This window comes from Ascaphus truei, chromosome 4 (genome assembly GCF_040206685.1).
Source record: "Ascaphus truei isolate aAscTru1 chromosome 4, aAscTru1.hap1, whole genome shotgun sequence".
Lineage (NCBI taxonomy): Eukaryota > Metazoa > Chordata > Amphibia > Anura > Ascaphidae > Ascaphus > Ascaphus truei.
Window position 1 is genome coordinate 124,990,326 of NC_134486.1, and position 20,722 is coordinate 125,011,047.

The 20,722-nt window shown below is 47.2% G+C and overlaps 1 long non-coding RNA gene across 1 annotated transcript; it reads left to right on the plus strand.

The window, feature by feature from the left end:
* The first annotated feature begins 2,134 nt into the window (after positions 1-2,134).
* LOC142493081 (uncharacterized) lies at positions 2,135-11,830 on the plus strand. The gene is made up of 3 exons (XR_012800974.1): positions 2,135-2,250; positions 4,645-4,746; positions 11,240-11,830. It is a non-coding gene; the product is annotated as an uncharacterized LOC142493081 (long non-coding RNA).
* Positions 11,831-20,722: the final 8,892 nt, after the last annotated feature.

Genomic DNA, 20,722 nt, shown 5'->3' on the forward strand with positions numbered 1-20,722 from the left:
AACCACCCGAGGCCCCTCAGACACCTGTGAGTCTGACCCGGGGCCCCCCAGGCACCCGCGGGCCTACCGTGGAGACCCCATTGTGGCCCACGGTGACCCGCAGAGACCACCTGGTAGACCACGGCGCCTGGCGGGGACCACCTGTAGGCCTCCAGACCCTGTTTGAAACATGGTGCTGTGCTACTGTGATGTCTACATCGCCAGGGCCACCGGGGACTCCCGTGGGCCTGGGGTATTAACCCTGTATGTAAAATAATAAATCATGTATTTATGGGGGGGCACAGGGGGTGGGTTATGTATTGAATAAATATAATGATGTTTATTGTGGGGCTGTGTATTGTTTTTCTTGTGGGTAATGGGGGTGGGGGAAGGGGGTATTGGCCCCAAGGGTATGTGCGTAGGCCTCCCGTGGGTGAGGGTGGTTTGGCCTCACGGGATGGGAAGTGGGGGAGGGTATTTTGGCCTCCCCAGTGGTGGGTGAGGGTGGCTTAACCCCATTATGACTGTAGCGGTTGATGACCGCTATGGTGATTAAGGGGTTAAGGGACATTACATTGGCTATTTTGATTGTTGTGTATGTTTTACAGCACCGGGGGGACATGGGCAGGATGAAGATGAGGATGAAGACGACCTTCATCGTGGGTGCCTGGAAAAGGTAAGTGTAATATGTATTTATTGTAATTTATGTGTATTTAAAATGGCAAATGCATTATTATCCATATGTGGGTAATAGTAATTTTGCCCATTACTGTATTGTATGTGTTAGGGGGTGTATTTATTTAGAAATATTGTTTAGTATTTTTGTAGGCACAACATTGGTACCGCAAGCCCGCGGGTACCCCGGGACTCCCGCAGGGATCCTGGGACGCCCGTGGGTCACCCCGGACTCCCGCAGGGACCCCAGAATTCCCGCAGGGACCCCCGCTTGGTGAGCCGGGGACCTCCGGACCCCCGCGGGGTCAGCCGGGGACACCCGCGCGACCCCAGGCCTCCTTCGGGGACACCCGCGGGGTCAGCCGGGGACACTCGCCGGCCTGTTGTATGGGTTTTGCGCATGGAAAAATGTAAACAAAGAAATTTTTCTAAGTCCAGCTTTTTTATCACCTGCCTTGAGCTGGCGATCTTTTTTGAACGCAACTTTCGCGTACGATAACTTTGCGTAGCTTAGTGAATCCCGGAGAAGGGCAGAATTGAACGCAAACAGGTTATCGTACGAGTAAAGTTGGACTTAGAAAAATTTCCAGGGAAAAGTCACTTTAAGAGCGCAAAGTGCCTGTTTGCGTGGCTTAATGAATCATGTTCGGCGGGAACATCACGTTCTAAGAGCACTTTGCGCTATTAAAACGACTTAACAGAGCTTAGTGAATAGCCCCCTAAGACTGTCATATAATCTACCCCACAGTCAATCTAATAAGTAAAACGGAGACTGAGTGTAGGGGTTAATACATTAAGTATGAATATAGCAATGGAGACTTGTAAGTGATCTACCCAGTCAGTCCATGCTTAAAGCAGGACTGAGTGTCAGAGCCTTTAAATATATATACGATCCAATACACTGCTGGCTATTTTGTTGAGCCTGAAGTTGCAGTATGTGGGGTAAGTTTTTCGTGCTTCCATAGAGCAGAACGGTAGAGTTGCGGTGCGATTTAGAGCAGCCTGAAATTATTAACCCCGATCAGACTCTGTTTAGGACGCTGTTCGAGATCACCTACTATTCTAGTGGGAGCGTTAAACAAATAATTGTTGCCCCCTAATCATATATCTCTTATAGCTATATACATATACAAGGGATCGTGATAGAGAGGGATTCATATCCCTCTAATGTTCTTTGTATGTATTGGTTCCGGAATTAATTAAGCTACTGGTGATAGTCGGAAGGGTCGGTTTGTATCTTCACTAATTGAATGATTGCCGCTATGTAGCCAATGCGGACTCTGTTTGAAGCACCAGAAAGAGTATCCTTAGTGGTTTTGTAGGTGATGAAAAATAGGACAAATCTATCACTAAAATGTAATACACCGAGTAGGGACTGGCACTTGTGTCCGCTGCACTGGTTTTCGAAAGTAGGCAGATAGAATAGCCCAGCATATCAACCCCCTGTGCCGTTGATTTCTCAGGCTACGAACTAAGATAGCCAACAAGCTTGGAAGCAAGAAGTGAATTGAAAGAATGGACTCAAGATCGAGTTTGTTGAGCTGCAGAAATCAAAACAGCCCAGACTTGTTCCAGTACCGATCTCTAAATGGAAACGTAAGTAATGATTGATATGAGTATAGTTTCAAATCAGCTTCCGGATAGGTAAAAAATATCCAGAAAATTAAGTCAGCAGAATAGTGGTATTTGGTAGCCCAGGTGACTTAAAAAGTTTAGCACAGATGCGCATGCGCGGCGGGCTGGAGATGGTGGTGTGAACACACAGCTCCATTACCCGTCGGCAGAATTATAAAATTAAAGCGGTAACAAACCAAACAGCTCGGTTGAAAAACACCACGCACGGAACCCCGATAACTCAGGGAACATATTGATCCCATCAGTGGAGCAATGGCAACACGGAGGCAGAAACCAAAGGCCAAGACAGATGTCCGGTCATACTTTGCTGGCGTGGGCAAAGCGGGAACCACGGATCACTCTGCAGTCTCAGACTCTGACTCGGCCCAGGAGGCAGAGGGTGCATCTGCGGGCCACACTAAAATCATTAAAAAGGAGATAGCAAGGCTCCTCACGGACCTAAAAACGTTTTTCAGAGGGGAAGTGGAAAGCCTCAGAAAAGACATTATACAGATAGGCACCCGCACCAGTGAGCTGGAGGACCGCATGGGGGACAGCCATCGGTTACATCAGGAGACAGGCACAAAATTGGGGGCTCTAGAGGCCAGGATCGCGGAATTGGAAGCCAGGCAGGAGGATATTGAAAACCGGGACCGGCGCAACAACCTGCGCGTGAGGGGGATACCGGAGGAAATCATGGATCCTGAGGCCCTGCTCAGCCGGTGGATGGCATCCCTGCTACCGGGGAAAACAGAGGCCGAACTAACGATGGACCGCTGCCACAGGGCTCTACGCTCAAAGCCTCTGCCGTCGAACCCCCCGCGGGATGTCATCCTCCGGCTGCACCACTTCAAAACGAAGGAGGAGGTGAGCAGAATCACAAGGGCCACCCCACATACTGTATAACGTTTGAAGGGATCACTTTAACTGTCTTTCAGGACATCTCCCCCCTTACCTTCGCCCGCCGACGAGCAGTGCTGCCTGTCACGAAGGAACTTAGAGACAGAGACATTAGGTACCGGTGGGCCTTCCCCTTTGCCCTGGTAGTGATTAGAAATGGCCGCTCCCACGTGTTGAGGCAACCCTCCGAAAGCGCGGCCTTCCTCATGAAACTAGGGATTAAGGGGGCGCCCAATACTCCTCGAGGGTCTGACACTGCTCAAGCAGAGAGGCAAGAGACGGCCTCTTCGAACGCGGAGCCCTGGGTGGAGGTGCCCTCATCGGCGAGGGATAAAAGGGCGGAGAGGGCGACGGGGGGTGACAGAATCAGCTAGAGCCTAGAGCGGCTAAACATCAAAAAGGGAAGAAAAAAAAAATACCCAGCAGTGGCACTATCTGCCCAAATCATCGTTCCCTTAATTCTCCGTTTTGTCCCAGTTATCGTTGACACCCATCCCAAGGAGTGACTTGATGGCGCCCCCCTGCAAATCCGGCCGGCAGAGAGAACAAAATCCTGTGAAATAAAGGCAGACCCATAAAATGGCCGTTCGATCATACCTGGGTCAGAAGAAGCAGAAGAGGCGCGGAACTTCAATGGCGGCGAGGAATTGGCGCGAAGGATCTGCTCCGCTGGGACGACCCGCCTCCTTTTCCGCCCTCTCTCGCCGAGAGACAGCCCACGAATGCGATCCTCTCGCCTGTCCTGGTGACGTCACCGGCAGAGTCTCGCGAGACATGACCGCTCTACGGGGCTCACGCGAGACTTGACAAGCTATCGGAGCCCGCGAGACCTCAGAGGCTGGAGTACCAATGCCCGCAGCCCCCGATGTGGAACTTCCTGACGGGGGAGCATGAGATCTGTCTCTGGGGGGATATAAGAGGGACAACAACGGAGGGGGAGCAGGCGATAAGGACCCCACATACAGAGGGAGAGCGCGAACGCAATGAGGATCCTGAGAGGGAGGGGGGGGGTTCGGGAGGGTACACTACCAGGCAGATATAGGAAGCTGGGTATTGCAAAGGAGTCTGCAAATAGAAATAGGAGGGGGCAGATAAGGTTCCAACGTTCCGGGTAGGCGATGTAGGGGTTAAGGGGGTGGGTTACCAGTTGGGGGGGGGAGGGTAGTTATAGAGATAGTTATAGATATAGATGAGTTTGGTAAGAGTTTAGAGCTGACAGGAACAGCTGCCGACAGGGGGGAGGAGGCACGTTGCCAACCCTACCCGCAGGCATGCGCTCCACAGACGACGTTGCGGGCCTAGCCCGCACCACCGTCAAAGTCCCGGGAACCCGTGGTCTGAAAGAGAGGCCATGGTGCTGGACCAGTGGGGAGGGGGGTCCAGAGGAAGAACATCCTACCCGGGCACTGAACCCGAGGTCCGGCTGGACCAACACGGTTCTGTATGTTGATATATGTTCTTTATGTTTTTCCCTAGTGTTTTCTTCCCTCCCTACCCCTGGTCTTCATGGCGAAGAAAAGAAGGAAGCCCTCCACCATCGACGGCGACGCACATCCCACCACACAGCAATATCCCTAGGTAGGCACGAGATCTGCTATTTACACAGCCACCCACCCCACACAAGTACATGGCGGTAACATTCCTATCGCAGAATGTTAAGGGATTCAATAGCCCGAATAAGAGGAAGGTTGCCTTTTCCGAATTTAAAGAGCTGATGTTATCTTCTTACAAGAGACTCACTTTAGTGTCCAAAACACCCCGAAATTTTTAGATTAGCATTATAGACAGGTATTTTTGTCCGCTGCCAAAGAAAAGAAAAAAGGAGTAGCAATATTATTCCACAACAGGGCCCCCTTTCAAGTGGAGAAAGTCAAACGGGATCCTGGAGGGAGGTACATTGTACTAGTGGGCCTCTTAAAACAGAGCAGATTGACACTGGCGAGCGTAAATGCCCCGGGCACAGGGGAACCTAGGTTCTTAGATGAGTTTTTTCAGACACTCCAGCGCTTTGCTGAGGGTCACGTTGTGCTTGCAGGGGACTTTAATAAAGTCATGGACCCAAGGGTAGACCGCTCCCCATTGCCTCAGAGTCAGAGGAGAGAGGGTAACGGGCCGATGCTAAAAGGACTAAGACAGATGAGCCTAATAGATATATAGAGAGAACAACATCAGGGAGACCGTGGATACACATTTTATTCCCATCCCCATGACAGATACAGCAGGATTGATCACTTCTTTGTGTCTGGTAGAATGGTCCCACAGATATCCGACACGCACATACATGACATAACATGGTCGGATCATGCGTCTGTAGAGCTGAGATGCGTGCAAATTAATCCGCCTAGGTCGGGAGCAAATTGGAGGCTAAACGAATCGCTGATTAAAATACCTGAAATCGCAAAACAAGTTAAGGGTGAAATCTCACAGTATTTCCAAACTAATCTTGGGTCAGTGTAGTCCCACACAACATTGTGGGAGGCTCACAAGGCCTTGATGAGAGGGATATTAATTGGCATAGCAGCTAGGAAAAAGAAACAGAAAGAGGCCAAAATGACCCAGCTTTATCAGAGGTTACACTAGCTCTCTACACTACATAGCCGTTCAGGTAGAGAGGAAACATTAAAGGAGTTGAAGGATGTTAGGATTGAGCTCAACCTCCTCCTTACATCCCGGGCTGAGAAAGATCTGAGTTGGACACAGAGGAAGTTCTTTGAGAAAGCTAATAAGCCAGACACCATGCTAGCCACCAGACTCCGAAATAGACAGCCAAATTTTAATATTAACTCTATTAGGACGGCAGAGGGGAAGGTCTCGTCAAATCCCAAAATTATTGTAGATGAGTTTAAAAAGTTCTACGCGCAGCTATATAATGGGGAGAAGGTGGTCCACAATGCCAGGACAAGCAGTAAACTGCGGAAATTCCTGGCAGGCGCAGAATTACCACAACTGGACAACTTAGAGCGAGAGGCACTTCAGGGCGACTTCACAGGGGAAGAACTGTTGGCAGTGGTCAAGGGTTTAAAACCCTCTAAAGCCCCAGGCCCAGACGGGTTCTCAAATTTATACTATAAAAAATTTATTGGAGTCCTCGCTCCACATATGCTTCGGTTATTTAACGGAGTGTTAGCTGGAGAGCCCTTCTCTGAACAGATGCTCCAGGCGTCGATCTCCTTGATTCATAAAGGGGACAAGGACCCCACAAATTGTCAAAGCTATCGGCCTATATCATTAATTAATACAGATGTTAAAATCTACTCTAAATTGCTGGCCAATCGTTTGAGTGTCATTCTGCCGAGGCTTATCTATCCCGACCAAGTTGGCTTCATTACAAACAGACAGGCGGCCGACAATACTAGACGGATTGTGGATATAATTGATTTCGTGGAAGCCAACGGGGTCCGGAGCGTGGTTTTAAGCTTAGATGCAGAGAAGGCCTTCGACAGGATTGACTGGCCATACCTGGAGTCCACACTTGGAGCGTTTGGATTTGGAGGCAAGTTCCAGAGGGCAATAAAAGCGCTGTACAACGCGCCTGCAGCTCGGGTGGTTCACCAGGGGTTTCCCTCAGAGCTGTTTCCAATTAAAAGTGGTACGAGACAAGGATGCCCGCTATCGCCCTTGTTGTTCGCCTTATGCATTGAACCACTAGCAGCCCAAATTCGTAACAACAAAGATATCACTGGAGTACAAATACACTCACAAGAACACAAAGTGGCTTTGTATGCAGACGATATTATTCTAACCCTGACGAAGCCGCTAATCTCGCTACCTAATCTGTTCGGGCTTCTAGAACAATTTAACCAGATCTCGGGGTTCAAGATTAATCAGACAAAATCAGAGGCCCTAAGTCTTAATGTTCCCCGAGAGATGGAGAAGCTGATTGAACTCAACTTTGAGTTTAAGTGGAGACCCTCCTCCATAAGATACCTAGGGGTGTATATCACAAAAAAGATAGGCTCCCTATATCAAGCAAATTACCCCAGTCTATTGAAAACTCTAAAAAAGGAATTACAAGACTGGGCAGCATATGGTATCTCATGGATAGGACGGATCTATAGCGTCAAGATGAACATCCTCCCCCGGATTTTATACCTGTTTCAGACTCTCCCGGTACCCGTGGTTCGGGCAGATATTATGGGACTCCAAAAAGCGATCTCGAAATTTATTTGGAAGGGGAAAAAACCACGGATAAACGCCAAAATGATGCAGCAGTCAAAGGAGGGGGGGGGTCTAGCTGTCCCGAGCATTATGTCCTATTACAAAGCGGCACAATTGTGCCAAATTACGCAGTGGCATGGGGACCCTGAGCTTAGGCGGTGTGTGGCACTAGAAAAGGAGATGTGTGCCCCTCTAGAGCTCGGGGACCTAATCTGGTACCCGAGAAAACGGGTAAAGGACATAAATAAAACACTATCCTCTGTGCTCAACTCGCTCTCGGTCTGGGAAGCATCTAAAAGTAGTCGCTCGCTGACCTCCAAACATACGCTTATGGCCCCCCTATATGGTAATACGGATTTTGCTCCCGGACTAGCGAACAAGAGTTTCCCATTGTGGCGCAAATCGGGGTTGAGAAGATTGAAGGATCTGGAGGGTAGTAACACAATTAAATCTTTCGAGCTTTTAAAGTCAGAAACGGATATCCCCAACACAGAATTTATTAGATACCTCCAGGTACGGGCATTTTACAACGCACATCCGGCGAGACCACCGCTAACAAAGTTTGAACAGCTCTGCGTGAGAGGTACAAACACGCAGGGACTGATTTCTACCTTATTCAGAGACGTGGTCGGTGCTGACAAGTCTGATACCGACAAACCCAGATTTATGGCCCAGTGGGAGTCGGATCTACAGTGCACATTAGAGGACGAGGACTGGACTGCGATTTTCAGAGCGGCAGCTAGTAGCTCCATCTGCACGACCTTGAAGGAGAACTCATATAAGGTAATGTTGCGCTGGTATCTCACCCCAGTTAGATTAGCTAAATTTGTCCCAGGCTCTTCCCCGCTCTGCCCTAGGCAGTGCGGGGAACGGGGGGACTTGGTGCACATGCTGTGGTCTTGTCCGAAAATAGTACCGATTTGGACTCAGATTAGAGATTGGCTACAGAGTCTCTTTTTGGGCCTCCAAATTACGCTTGACCCATGGGTGTTCCTACTAAGCAAACCCACAGAGGAGGTTTCGCGCTCGGGGAACAGATTAATAGCACATTTTGCAACGGCTATGACGTGCGAGACCGCAGCATTATGGAACCAGAACGCAATCCCATCACTAGCAAAGATCAGGAATAGAATTTGGTTCATATCCCGAATGGAAAAATTAACGAGCTTAATCAATGACTCCGGCGACAAATTCCAAAAAGTCTGGCTGCCCTGGTTGGCACAGACGGACATCCAAGGGGTGAACGATACCACAATTTGGCTGTAATTTAAAGGAAGTGAGTTCTCCTATGAGGGGTGCCCGGGAGTGAGACGAGCAGGACGGTCTGGACGTAGGGTTCCCCTAGGTAGCAATAATGTGGCAGAGGCAGTACAACTCCAGTCGAGAGGGTGGTGCCGTACCACTGAAGTGGCAGTCCGCCACTGGCGTCGGATGGAAGGACAATGGATGGAGATTCATCGCCTGACCCCCTCCACCCCCCTCCTCCTAGCTTATCTTAATACAACTCATTTTAGTGTAGAGACACTTGTAAGGTGGACTAGTAGTGTACGGGTCCCCGTCTCTGTCCGGATCAGTACCGGGTTGCAGTCGCAGAATGCGTACTGTTTACTGCTTAGATACAGAGCGAGCTTAATCAGCGGGAACTCGGACTGCATTCCACCATGAACAAAGTACAGCCGGCTCAAGAAAAACACGACGTATGTTTTGCCGTATTGGGTAATGGCGGGTTTATTTGTATTTGTAAATAATCAATCTTAACATTACTGTAGTGCACCATCAAGGGAGTTCTCTTTCTCCAAGTACCTGTACATCTGCATACTTTTCTGCTTGCTCAAATCCCCTGCTTGCCCTTAATTTTTTAACTCATAAAATATTTTCTAGTTTCCCTTTTTTTTATACTTAACTAGATAATTTGCAGCAATGCTTTAATATGGGATTTAGAGTGTAGTCAGATGACATTTTAGTTTAAATGCAAATATAGGCGTATCCATATTTGTAGACAAAATTAAGAAACACCCATAGCACCTCCATAAATCAAGAGCAAAATTAAATTATTCACCTTCACTTTCTTATCAAAAACAGTTTTGGGGATGTCATCGTAAAATAAATGTGTTGCTAAGACTCTTGGTGAAGATTCTTGTTTTAGTTTCTGAAAAACAAAAGAGTTGAGATCTAACAATGTGTCTTTTATTTTGTTAAAGGAGTGAGAAGCCGTGACATATAGTAAATGACAACAGAATCTGACACTGACACTGACTGGCACTGAGTTTGAAGCAGGGGAGCCTGGTTCAATTCCCGGTGTCGGCTCCTTGTGACCTTGGGCAAGTCACTTTATCTCCCTGTGCCTCAGTCACCAAAAACATAGATTGTAAGCTCCACGGGGCAGGGACTAGTGCCTGCAAAATGTCTCTGTAAAGCGCTACATAAAACTAGCAGCGCTATACAAAAACATGTTATTATTATTAGAAATTATTAAATATTTTGTGTGACGTGCAAAATACAAACATTCAAAGGTCATAGAAGAAACTTTTTTGTAGTCTTGAAATCTGTACAGTATACATTTACTCATGATATTCGTATTAATTCAATAAATGTTTTACTTTTGTAGCATATGGCTTTGGTCCCGCTGCGTGCGTGTTACTCGCCATCACCTGGTATCCTCCCGAGCAGGTCCCAGTCCCTCCTCCCTGCACGGCTCACTACACGCTGTGACGCATCAGCCACCAGGGGATGCAAGAGAATTGAGATCCCGAGCGGTGACGCGTCACGTGGTGTGGCTGTGAGCCAATCAGTGCCGGGTCTGGAGCTGTCAGAGCTTCGTGGGGGGCGGGGAAGTGTGTGTGTGTGTGTATATATATATATATATTGTGTGTTGTGTGTGTTTCTTACAGCCCCTCTCCACCTCCCTCATTTATTTTCACTTTTTGCTGCCCGGGTCCCCCCCCCCCCCCCGATCCCCGCGGCTGCTGCCCGCTCGGGCAGGGAAGTGGGAGCGGGGTCAGTCGGTTGTTTGGGCTTTGGAGCATGACTGGCACCATACTTGCCCGCTCTGGGCAGATTGAGCGTGTGGGGGGGGGGGGGGGGAAGCTGGGGAGAGACTGGCGCGCACAGGGAGAGACTGGCACTGCACTGGTGGTTCAGTGGTTAGCGCGTGGAGGTGTCCCCCAGCCCCCGATCCCCCCGGGGGAGCTGTGAAGGGGCCAGCTTGTTGGCGTGCGGGGCTCCCGCATGGCGCCGCCTCCCCCTCCTGCCCACGGTTGAAGGAGAGGGGTGCAAGGGTGTGCGAACAGCGTTTCCTCCCCCAACCCCACGTCCCGCTTTGGCCACGCCCCCCGCGCCAAAAAAAGCAACCGCAGATCGCGGTGCAGTAACTTTCACGTGCCGCCTGTTTGTAGTGCGGGCGCGCTGTCTTTGGCAGCGGAGCCGTAGCCTTAGTAGGTTGTTTTAATACTATATTTTACATATTTTTGAGATCAAGATGTTTTATATATCTCTAAGGTTGAGTAATCAATATCTAACCAGGAAACATTTAATACATTCATGATTCAGAACGTTTCATGGACTTTCCTGATGTTATTATGGTATTTTATTGAAAGGGATAACAACGGCATTATTTAATCAAACATTTATTTAATATGAAAATGTTCATGCACTGCTCACACTAAAATATAATTTGTAACAACATTATTTATTGAAGTCCCAAATTTGTTGTTTATGTAATGTTTTTTCATACATTTACTGTTTGTTACCATTATTGACATTTGTTTATTTATAGTTAAATGTGTCCTTAATGTAACTTTGAATCATGGATACATAGTATAATTATTTTACATCACTAACACAAAGCTGCCAACTAACTCCTGGTCAATTGTATGTTATTCATTTAGTTCTGTTTTGTATTCCCATTTCCTAGTCTGTTGGTACTGGAATGTAACAGAGTAAGATCTGAAGAAAGAAATCAATCTATATCACACTGTTGAGTTGCGTTGATGCAGTTGAGAGTTAAGTCCCATGTGAGGGAGTAAAGGGGTGAACCCCCTCACTCTGCCAGGATCCGACCACACCCTAGATGTCAGGTCTGCAAGGGTGTTTTCAGTCAATGAAGCATTAAATCATGGTATAAAAGATACGCAGATACTCCCTGTCAGTGTTCCAGAAGAAACAGGAGAGCAGAGAGACCAGCTGGGATTCACATGCCGCACCAACACAAAGCTCCAAGCCTGCAGCGACCCATGCTTCATGCTTGCAGTGAATTTGCCTGGTAACAGTGGGGACTCAGACCCCGCATCCCATACTTTTACAAGAGTGTTTTCACAGGACACCATAAGCTACAGAACCTGCAAGGAGACAGGTTCACGTTCCCAGTGGGATTGCCTGGGACAGCTGGGACTCATCCCATGTCCAAAGTAAGGCCATTTAAGACTGTTGTGCTCCACTGTGTATCTAAGTGCCCTGAGAAGCTGTTTTCCCTTGTCCATTAAATAAAAGGATATTTTGTGTTGCATTATGTGGTGTGTGGAGTCCTTACTGACCTAACCAGGAGGCCACCCTGTTATGCCATGGTAAATAAAACAATGACAGAATCAACTTGCCTACATTTACAGATAAGAACCTACTTTTGTGTCTTACAAACACTGTTATATCTGATCATTTACCAGTCAGGACAAATTAACACTTTAAAACAATTAAATTGTTGTATAAAAAAACTTCTACTTCCTTCCTCACTTTATAGACTATTTCTGTTATGATTAAATGTATTTTCCAATAACTAAATCCAATAATTCCTTAAAATGTAAGATTCCATTCAGTTATGATTATTATTTTTTGAAACCAAAATTACTATTGCAAAAAACAAAATAGTCTTATATCTGTATTGGAAACAAATAATTGTAGAAATTCTAGGAGGCCATTCACCTAATGTCACTGTCTATTCGTACTAATGAATTATTGTGCAATGTAATGATCCTATCATTTAATGAAACAATGCTATAAAAGTGCTTGTTTGATAGCAGTAATATTTACATTTTATACAAACCACAGATTTGCCAGGAGATCCAAATTCTAGCGTTGGAATAATTGCTGCTGGCTCTTTATCGTGAACAGAATATACCGTCTTGTAAGACAAGAAAATGTTTCCTTTGAAAAGTATTTTATTTTTATTTTCTGTATGATCATATCAGCAAGAGGTCAGACCTTAATGAGAAATGCAGTCAATGCAAAATGAGCTTTAATAACCCTTCTTTGAGCTTCGTGGATAACCCTTTAGTGTTGACATATTTAGTTAATAACAAACAGATGTACTGTAGCAGGCGTTACTCCTCCCATTATCGCACAATATAGTGTTACTATAAAACACAATTTCTTACAGCTCCATTCAAACATAAAGGAGCGGTGAGCAATAACAGTGTGTGATTTTTCATATGCCGTTTATGACTGTGCAATATTAGGCACATTACCATCTGCTAAATTGGCTATTAGTGTCGTTAAATTGTTTGTATAAGCTATTAATGTTTCAAAAAGAAACATTGATAAATATGGGAAGTGGGAACCTTTCGGATGTACTAATGTGCCAAAATTAACAGATTTGCTTAATAAGTTTATTAAAATGGAAACTACTGCAGAAAAAAACAATAATAATGCAAAAAAAAAAAAAAAGACTCATTGGTAAATGGGCTTAGAGATTATCTTCCTTGTGATTTTATTATTTGTTCTCCAGGAGATTGCTACTAGCAGCAGCTAGTGAGCGCAGGCAACCTCCCGGAGAACAACCATATGACTGATAGCACTCAATTCGACCATGCACTTGCAGTCACAATATGGCTCCTATTCACTGAAGCATGCTAAGCTTTAGTACGACCTAACTGCCATTCAAATAAATGGGAGTTAGGATGTGCTAAAGCTTAGCACCCCTTAGTGAATATGTACATATGCCATCTTGATTTCAGATAGGAGGTTGATCATGGAGGATACGCAGAAGAAAGAAAACAAGCCCCTATTGGGTGCACTCAGTACTAGTAGGGTCTGAAAGGAGTGAGAGATGTAAAACCTAACTTTTAATAACTGTAATAATAAAGGGGATAGGGAAGGAGCTAGATAATAAACACAACAAACAATAAAAAGATAGCAGAGGTCAGTGTGTCAAAACGAGTAAAATGGACTCATAAGTCCAGATGACCAATGTTCAGCAAAGTATCTGTATCAGGAATAATAGAATAATGAGGGTAAATCAAGCTGTGAAATAGTCAGCGTGTACTGAATATTAAAATATTAAACCCTCTGTAGCAAGATGTGACCATTAATAATCAAGGGGTCACTGTCTAAAAGTGGAGCTGGGTCTCTATCTGTGTCCTTATCCCAGAGGGTTGTCTGAACTGGGTCTAGCAAGCTCCAAAGTGCTCTTGTATGTAGGGAGGAGTCCGAGTTCTATATGTAGAGTGTGAATTGGTACAGTGTGATTGCCCAGTGTAGTTTCCAGGTTAGGTTGGTACTCATACTCTAAGCACTGTCGGCGTAGAGGTCTGTGAAGTGGACCAAGACCTGTGCCGTGCTCATGGGTATCTGGGAGCTGTGTAAGAAAGATAAATGCTGGGTCCCTCGAGAACAGTTTTAATTACGGAAGGTCCGGCAAACCCAGGGAACCCCAGAGCTTTCCGTGATGTTAACGTGGTTTTCAACCTTTTTTGGTCAAGGAACCCTATGAAATTCTGAGGAACCCCAACGCGCTCTAACAGTGAGTTTGAGGTCAGATGCATTGGAAATTCTTCTGTATTTTGGTGCAATTTTAAAATAATCTTAAAATCACAGGGAACACTTTAGGGATGCCCGGGGAGCCCTAGGGTTCCTTGGAACCCTGGTTGAAAAACACTGTGATAGGAGGTTGATCATCAAAGACACAGTTTCAGTAACTGCTAGTTAGATTAGGATCCCAAAGCCTCAAATGTCTCAAGACTGCATTAAACTCTGGGGTATAACACTCCTTTGTAAGGGAAAAGCAGCTTGTCTAGCGACATCCCCTCAGCAGCTGAAGCCGCTTCCTGCAACTGTTGCATGATTTTCACTCCTGTTTGTCATTTTATTTCACTCTGGCTGGAAAAGCTTTTGAGAACAGTTTGGTCTGTGTTTGGACTCTACATACACTTTCCTCTTTTATAAAAAAAACTGGGCGGGGAACAATGGACAGTAAAGCTTCTCACATTTCGTGATAATCCCACACCTTTGGCAGCAATGACAAAATTCTCGAAATGATTGCTAAATAAAGAGTTCAGAAAGAGGTTTAAGCCTGGGACTTTGCTGCTGGGCTGCCTCCTGCACTGTTCCACACTGGGACTCTCTGATGCCAACGCGCACTGGAAGTGCGTGCCTCAACTTCCCACGAGTGCTGACATCACAGAGCAGCCCAGTATAGGACAGTGAGAAGGCAGCCCAGCAGCTGGGGAGATGCCGGGTGACAAATAGAGGCCCAACCAGCCCCGGCCTACCCGCCACCCCCCCCCAACACACAGTGAAAGAGGCAGCAGCTGGGCAGCGGCAACCACCCTCACCCTATCCCCCAGCCACCGTCTGAAAATCCAGCAGCACCCAAAGCCACAGGCAGCAGCCCCCCCAGCTCCCGACAGCACCAGCCTCCCCCCCCCCCAGCCACCAGCAGGACAAGCCCCCCCCCAGCCCCTACAGCACCAGCCTCCCCCCCCCCCAGCCAACGGCAGCACCAGCCCCCATCCCAGCACACAGTCATGAGGTAGCAACCCCCCCCCTCCCAGCCACCAGCAGCACTCCTTCCCCACAGCCACTGGCAGCACATTTGGGGTAAAGAAGCATCAACCCAGGAAGCTCAGGGGAGAGCCAGGCCCAAAGTGTCCTGCCCCTGACCCTAGGCTCTTGGACATTAACCCTCTGACTTCTGTCACCCCGAACTCAGCAAGTATATCGTTAACCCTTTTCTCACCAGGCCCGGCAACGCATCTTACCACACTCCGGGCACACCCTCACTGCTGTGGGTGCGTGTTATACCCTTACCCACAACAGTACTGGGGACTGGCCAGGTCTGCGGGCATACAGGCGTTACATTATGCTGAGCCCAACAAACGCAGACCCCCCTGAGGTGGGCCAAGGTGTCACTATGGTCACTGGCAATTTTTAAGCGACCAAGTTACCGCTGTGGCGCAAAAACTTTCTACTCTCTCCCTGCGGGACTCTCCAGCTGTACCGTCCCCTCTAACCCCACTACCTATGGGTAATTTGGAACCACGTATTCCACCTCCTAATCGATTTGCCGGAGACCCCCTTACTTGCCAGGGTTTCTTGAACCAGTGTGACGTCCAGTTCGAGATGTCCCCATCTAGTTTTCCCTCAGTTCGTTCGAAGGTGGCCTACGTCTATGCCCTGCTCACTGGTGACGCCCTCGTCTGGGCTTCTCCCCCCTGGGAACACCGAGCAGACCTAACCCAAGATTACCCCAAGTTCCGGCGAGAATTTCAGCTGGTCTTCGACACACCAGCACGTTGGGAGACTGCCACTTCTAACTTGTTTCATCTTTCCCAGGGTCGCAGGCCGGCTGCAAGATACGTGGTGGAGTTCCGCACCATGTCTGCGGAAACCCAGTGGAACAATGAGGCTCTCGCCGCGGCTTACTGGCAGGGTTTGTCTGAATCCCTCAAGGATGACTTCGCAGCTCATGTTCGTCCTTCATCTCTAGAGGAACTCATTGCCCTCAGCATCCGGATGGATCAGCGCATTCAAGAGCGACGCCACGAGCGCCAGCTCCCTCATTTACCGTCTCCCTTGCCTGTTTCCCCTAGGTCTCCTCTCTCGACTCTTCCTGCGTTGGACGCCCCCGAACCGATGCAAATCGGTAGCCAACAGCTTCGGGCTGCGGAGAGAACACGACGCCGAAACTGCATTTAATACGCGTTCAGGTCATTATGAATACCTAGTGATGCCGTTCGGCCTCTGCAATGCTCCTGCCGTCTTCCAAGAATTTATGAATGATATCTTCCGGGACATTCTGGGAATTTTCGTCATCGTATATCTAGACGATATCCTCATATTCTCCAAGAACCTGGAAGAACACATTCGTCACACCAAGGTGGTCCTCTCACGTCTCCGTGCTAATCGCCTCTACGTGAAGATGGAGAAATGTCTCTTCCACGAATCTTCCACAGACTTCCTTGGCTATATAATCTCCAATAAGGGTTTCACAATGGATCCTGAGAAATTGAAGTCTGTTTTGGATTCACTGCTGCCGAATTCCCTAAAAGCCGTTCAACGTTTCCTTGGTTTCTCTAACTACTATCGAAAATTCATCCGTAATTTCTCCACTATCGCATTACCCATTACGGCTTTGACCAAAAAAGGTGCTGATCCCACAGCATGGTTTTCCAAAGCCATCAAAGCCTTCGAGTTCCTCAAAAGGGCTTTTGTCTCCGCCCCCATCCTTCGGCATCCGGAAACAGCGCTACCTTTCACCCTGGAGGTAAACGCTTCTGACGTGAGAGCTAGGGCAGTACTCTCACAAAGATCCTCTCCACAAGAAAAACTCTACCCATGTGGATTCTTTTCCAGGAAATTCTCTTCTGCCGAGAGAAATTATGATGTCGGGAACCGTGAACTTTTGGCTATCAAATTAGCTCTGCAGGAATGGAGACATCTTCTCGAGGATACCAAAGAGCCAGTAGCCATTCTCATCGATCACAAAAACTTATTATATATTGAGGGGGCTCGTCGTCTTGGATCCCGCCAAGCACGTTGGGCATTGTTTTTCTCTCATTTTAATTACATGATCTCTTATATTCCCGGTACTAAGAATATCAAGGCCGATGCTCTTTCTCGACAATTCTCTATGGAGGAAGGATCTAACGAATCTTCTGAGATGATCCTTCCCGCAAAACATATCATTCTGCCAATAATTTTGATATCCTGGATGAAATCAATAAAGCTCAGGCTCATATTCCTAGGAGAGTTAAGGTGCCAGAAGGACGTCTGTACGCGGCTCCACGTTTTCGCCACAAGATCCTTGAATGGGGGCATTCTTCTAGATCTGCGGGGCATCCAAGCTTCAAGAGAACAGTGGACCTTATTAAACGGACTTTTTGGTGGCCCAAAATGAACAAGGACACTTTTGATTTCACCAGAGCTTGTCCAGTCTGTGCTCAGAGCAAGTCCGCCTGACACAAACCTTCTGGTCTTCTCCTGCCTCTTCCTATTCCGTAATGGCCCTGGAAGCATATTTCCATGGACTTTATTGTGGAACTTCCAAATTCTCACGGCATGAATACGATCCTCGTGGTAGTGGACAGGTTTTCTAAGCACACACACTTTATACCCCTCAAGGGTCTTCCCAATTCAGCTACCTTGGCTGACATTTTTTCTAAAGAAATTTTCAGGTTACACGGCATGCCATTTTTCATTGTTTCTGACAGAGGTACTCAATTTATCTCTAAATTTTGGCGAGCGTTCTCGCAAAGACTTGGCATTTCCCTTCTCTTCTCCTCGGGTTACCATCCGCAAACCAACGGCAGACGGAAAGAATGAATCAGACCTTGGAGCAATATCTCAGATGCTTTTTATCAGAATCTCAAGACAATTGAGTGGACCTATTACTCTGGGCTGAGTTCGCTATTAATTCGCTGAAGAATGAGTCCACGCAAGAGTCGCCTTTTTTCATTAACTATGGGTACCATCCCAGCAGTCTTCCCCTCTCCTCCCTCCCCTCAGGTGTTCCTGCAGCGGATACTCACATCTCCAATCTACAGAATTCTTGGAAAAAGATTCAAAGAGCGTTGCAAGGGTCCATCCAAAAAGAAAAGACGCAAGCAGATCGGCGACGTCAGGTGGGCCCAGTATACAAACCTGGAGACAGAGTTGGCTTTCCTCAAGAAATATCAAACTCAAAACTCCTTCCCAGAAGCTGGCTCCTAGATTTTTGGGTTCCTTCAAGGTCCTCGAACGGATGAACCCGGTAGCATATCAATTTTCGCTTCCTCCTACCATGAAGATACCCTCTGTGTTTCACGTATCCCTCCTGAAACACTTTGTCCAAAATGTACACTTTCCGGACCGTCCTCGGAGACCTAATCCCATCACAATACAAGGACAACAGGAATACGAAGTCCAGTCCATTCTTGATTCACGTTGGTCCAGGGGCAGACTCCAATTCCTCGTTCATTGGAAGGGATATGGCCCAGAGGAACGCTCATGGGTACCTTGTCATCATATCCATGCTCCAGCTCTTCTCAAACAATTTAGACAGAAATTTCCTCACAAACCTTGGGAGGATCGTCCGGAGTCCGATCCTCAAGGGGGGGTACTGTAATGGATCAGGGGACTCGCGCCTCTCAGCGGGTCCCCGTCACCTCTGGCCCCACGGCGGCTCCCTGTCCCGTTTCCCCGCTCCCTCAACATCCTACCTCTCTCACGCCGAGCCGTTCCTCCGCGGCGCACGCCGCATCTGCATTCACGCGATTGGGGCATGCGATCGGCAGCCTTACAGAAGGCGCGCACACCCGATCCTCTTACCTGCCCTCTCGTGCTGCTGGCACCTCCCCCCATCAGCTGCAGGCTATTACCAGGTATCATTCTCCTGTCTCCCTTCCTGATCACCTGGACCTATCACTGCAAGCTCTCAGCCAAGCCTCCGCTCCACCCCTTGCTACCATTGGTCCTCCTTCCCTTATAACCCCAGTCTGCCCTCTCCGTCGTCGCTCAGCATAGCTTCTCTGTGGCTCCTGTGTGCAGTGACTTTGCCAAGCTCTCTGTTTCAGCTCCTTGTTCCTGTTCCTGCCTCTGTTTGGATTCCCTTGGATTGATCTCGGCTCGGCTTGACTACGTGTACCTCTTTACCCCTGGACTCTGCTTTGGACCTCACTATGCTGCTTTCTCCTGCTCCTGACCCTAGGCTCTTGGACATTAACTCTCCGACTTCTGTCACCCCAGACTCAGCAAGTATATCGTTAACCCTTTTCTCACCAGTCTGGCAACGCATCTTACCACCCTCCGGGCACAGGCAAGGCAACCGGCATCGATTTCAAGCCTGAAAAGCCTGCCCGCCAGAGACTAAGTCCCGACTTTTGGGACCAAGTTCTCAGAAACTAATGTAGTGATCGCAGCTGGGATTTCATGCCGATTTGAGTTCCAGGAGATTCATGCTGACTCGGGGTCAGTAGGGACCAAGTTCTTAGAAACGAACGTAGCGGTTATGGCTGGGATTTCATGCCGATTTGAGTTCCAGGAAATTCCGAGCTAATACCCGGTCAGTTTAAAACTCTCCCATAGAGTTCCCTGCACCTAGGAAGTCTAGTTTTCAACCCCAGACCCCCAGTAATTGTGCCTTTTTGTCTGTATTTTGTGTTTCACTGTGTGTATGCGAATTTATGCCGAATAAATTACAATTTTTTTCACTATCTTGTTTTGCTCAATGAATGATCCTGGTAAAAAGGTGTAAATAACCTGGTCTCTGTGACAATTTGTACAAACTATTTTGAACAGAAAAACAATGAAAAACAAAATAAAGTATTGTGAGATGCATTTTATTTCCCCATATACTTTAATGAGAGTTAGGGAAAGGAAAAAATAAGTTTGTCGTACAGTATGTTAATGCTTATACAGTATATACCTGTTAGCGTGTGTACAGTATATGTATGTATTTGTGGCGGTGTAATATTCATGCACGTGCTGCGGGTCTCCGAATATTTTGGACAAATAATTTTTTTTAGAAAATGTCTCTTCTTCCTTGAAAGGTTGCACACCCCTGCTCTAGTGTATATTAAAATAAATTGGAATGCTGAACCAAGACTGACAAAACATGAACAAATAGAACACTAATAAACTTTATAAGAACACAAAAAAGCATTCTGCATATTTATCTGTGTATCGTGGAATACAACCGGGCCTATGTCTACAATGTAGAAATTGGATACTAGAAAACACTGATACATAGTTGCAAATGTATGGAGATCAGATAATCACCGTAATTGTAATATGTAAGCTGCAGTTTTCTGAGTAAGTAACCAGAGGATTTACTGAATGCAATAGATTAAAATAGAAAAAAAAAAGTTGCATTACAGATAGTGCCTTTTTTGTTTAAAAATATTTTTCTGTAGAGTGTTAAGTTCCGCATAGGGCTCTTGCTGCAGTTTCAACTGATGAAAAAGTATAAGTCAGAATCTGGTGTGTATTAGAGCCTAGTAAGGAACCTGCTGACAAGGGGCGCATATCAGGTGTTTATCACACCATGTAACTTCAAATAGAATGTGCAGTCTGCTCTCAGCAGCTCCCAGCTCTCTCTTCGGCATCAGTTCTGCCTGCTCATATTAGCTGGACATCCCCATTAACAAAATGGGAACATCAGGTGTAACCAAAGCCGTCTTAACAGCATTATAGGCCCCCGGGCAAAGCAGTG